Genomic DNA, 3,799 nt, shown 5'->3' with positions numbered 1-3,799 from the left:
AAACATAAAAGAACAATGAAATAGAGTATAAAATAAACTAAAGTCTACACGATAAAGGTAGCTGTCTAGAACTATAACTATATCTAAAACTATGTCTGAAGGGTTTGACTTCTCTTCTGTACCATGGAAGACGTAATAAAGGCCTAGGCATTCAGTGCAGTTTTGAGGGCTTGGAAACAAAATTTTTCGAAGTCAATATTCTACTCACTTAGATAATATCAAGCATTATCATTAGATAGCTTTAACGGTGTTTAGAGTTAGATGTTCAAGGGTTCCGTGCGAAGCTGGTGTGTTGCGCCGAAGGGCGGTTATACCGGCTATATACCGATACAGATACAAAGTTGAAACAACACTGTCCCAATGTATATCGACATTAAAGGAGCAAAAATGCCCACAATTCTGATTAAAAACGTTTAACGTTACTGGATTGATTTTTAGGGTACCACCCAGAAAATAAAGGACAATTTACGAATTATTCAAGCGCCCCCTCCATTACTTGTAAAGTCGCGAACAAAATGGTAACACGCGTATGCCTCGAGTCAAAAGACCCAATTTACTCATAGAAGCCCCAGTACTAACTTGTACAGTCAACTTTCTTCTGCTGGTCTTCACGATCGGAGCTGTGGTCACCAGAGTCCCCCCGACCAGTCACGAAACTACATCCTCTCAGTTGGTGGAACTGTGTTGTCAGAAAAGGAAAGAAAAGAAGAAAGCGCAGGTTATAATTAATGCTAGATACGCTGTGCAAAATCACCTTGGTTCACCCATGCACATCCATGCAACATTCAACTATGTCCAATTCTGAACAAGACAAACTACAGCATGTACTTTACACAAGGAGCAACATATTCATATATATAATTTGAATATTAATATTTATTCATTCATTCATTCATTCATTCATTCATTCATTCATTCACTCATGCATTCATAGTTTCCATACAGTCTGGTCAGAGCTGCGGTGGCTGCTTCCTTCAAATTCTCGGCGATAAAGAAGACGTCTTTGCGTTGTAGACACTTCGAATTCAGTCTTCAGGTATATGCTGTAACTGTAATGTTGGACAAAAAGAAAAGAAACACGTTAACAATAAGTTTGATGCGATTCTAAACATTGCTGTCCGTACCCTGTACTGGGTAGACAAACTAGAACATATACAATACACTAGGAACATTACATTAGAATCCATATAATATGTTTGAAAACAGTCACATGTAAAACTTTTTGACTTTTTTCACTTGTGTGTGCGTGCGTGAATGCGAAGAAAAGAACACTCATGTTCAACCAAGTAAACATTGTATATAGAACACTTTATTTAGATTACTTACTTACTTACTACACATTTCAACCATCGAACATTTCTTCACATATTTTAGAGAACTATGCAAAATAGTTTTTGAACTTTTGCATACCTCTTACATTCAGACACTTTATACAAATTTCAAGCATGGGAATATTATATATTTTAGCGTTTTGAAGTGTGTGTGCGAGTGTGTGCGAAGATACAGGCAATAGAAAGTTACGATATAGTCAAGGGGAGGGGCGCTAGCTATAGGGAAACTAACTAAAACTTACCCCATAAGACACCCAGGGGGTTCGGTACGAGCCTAACAATTTAACGACCTTTTAAAAGTTTTAGATAATCATTTTAAGAATGGATTTTAAACTCGTTTTTATAGGTCATTTGGTATTAAATATACATTATTTACAAACTTGATACTTTATTGGGATATCCATTAGTTGCACAAACTAATACTAACACGTATCACCCAAACTACCCACCTTTCCCAAATGGGGCAATATAAAGCAAAAGGCATGAGTGGGACCTAACCCCATAAGAACTACACAAGCGGGGACAGACCCCCCATTTTTTCATGAGGAAGAAAAATCGTTAGTACACTGTAATCATGAGGAACTAACTTAATTAAATAAAATGCTCTATGCTAATAATAATCCATAGAATTCTATAAACTAGGTCTTTGGAATTCTATGGATTTTAGTGGTGTTAATTCACATGGGTTATCATACTACCATAAAGAGCCCAAGAGCATGGAAGCGATCTTACTATGATAGCTCCCATGCTAAGAGCACAAGGAATACAATGAATTCAATAGTGTTCGTGTACGTGTGTGCAAGTGGTTGCAGAAAAAACGACACAATTGATGCAGTGTAAAAATTTTCTTGTTGTGGTCAAACCGCGCCGCGCTGCATGTGGGCATCAGTGATATTTGAGTCCTCGCGAATTACATTTATAAAACGCACGGGTTAAAACTATACAACGTTAACATCTATACCACGCACGCTTTACAACTATAACAGCGTCGCGAGATGCCCCTTTTCGTTGCTAAGCCAGTAAACTGACTTAGCAACGAAAAGATATTGATGTGAACCTTTCTGAAAAAGATTCACTGCAAGCAACATACAGGCATAAACCACAGCAATAGAATCATCACAATATCAATTTACAAATTAATACAAAATAACCAAGCCACGTGAAATAACACCACTAAACCTAGACTAACCATGACAATATCATGCGAGGAATTTTGTGTAGCACTCACAAAATTCCTGACATATCTTCAACACATAGTCATACAACAAATCAAGAAAAAGGTCTTTTGCGCGACCTCCGCTAAGAAATTAAGAATTAGGAACGTTAGCGCACGAATTACATGTATACATGAAAGCGCACGAGTTAATACTATACAGCACACGGGTCTCCAAGTTCGCCCCCCACCCCCAGCTTGAGCGCAAGCTGACAAAATCTCAGGAATCCACGAATTACAGTTATACAACGCCAACGCACGAATTACATGTTTACATGAAAGCGCACGAGTTAGTGTTATAAAACGCCGGGGCCTTTTTGCGCTGCCATGAGGGAAAAATAAACTCTGCACTAACCTTCACGTCTTACCTTCATCACCTTGTAGCTTGTACTGTTCCGAATTCGAACGAAGCTGATTTTGGACTGTCCTATTTGTTTCTACAGGTAAGTGCTTACGTCACACTAAAAATGAAGTTCGTTTTAATCGCCCAGACTATGCAAGGGAAGTTAGGGTCACTTTCCTGCAACTTTGTAAGGTTGTATTCTTTGGTACATACATATGTTCTATGACAACCCTACGATTATGCTTTGGTACAAAAAAAGTAATGAGAAATCTCGTCCCCCGTTTAGATGGAAACAATGGTTTCATCCAGAATTTTCGAACCTGTGTTCCACCTGTTCGATATGCAAATGCTGTGTACAACATTTGACCAACCAGAGGTTATGGATGAGATTGAATGAACAGATCACTGGCGCGCCTAGCGGACTTTGTGAGAACTATTCTAATATATCCTCTAGGACTCTGGCATGAATAAAGATAGGTTGAACATAAGTCTTCATGAAATTTTGTATGATCAAGGACATGTCATATAGAATGTGATGGTACAGCAATTCAAACTCTTTTAAAAGAGCAAGGATATTCAGTACAAGGAGGAAAACGAATACAATTTCCAAAGGTACCTGCGTTTTGAAAACACATGTTTAACCTAGTACCAGAGGAACGTCCGCTCACCTGGAGGAGTGTACGCTCAAACCGCCGACTGAAGTGCGTCGATTTTTGGAGGAATGTACGCTCAAAACCGGAGGAACGTCCGCTCACCTGGAGGAGTGTACGCTCAAACCGCCGACTGAAGTGCGCCGATTTTGGAGGAATGTACGCTCAAAACCGGAGGAACGTCCGCTCACCTGGAGGAGTGTACGCTGAAACCGCCGACTGAAGTGCGCCGATTTTGGAGGAATGTACGCTCAAAACCGGA

The sequence above is a fragment of the Branchiostoma belcheri genome, unplaced genomic scaffold (assembly GCF_001625305.1).
Source record: "Branchiostoma belcheri isolate BF01 breed outbred unplaced genomic scaffold, Haploidv18h27 scaffold37, whole genome shotgun sequence".
In the NCBI taxonomy this organism is placed as follows: domain Eukaryota; kingdom Metazoa; phylum Chordata; class Leptocardii; order Amphioxiformes; family Branchiostomatidae; genus Branchiostoma; species Branchiostoma belcheri.
The sequence above is the reverse complement of the archived record's forward strand: the minus strand, read 5'-3'. Positions refer to the sequence as shown.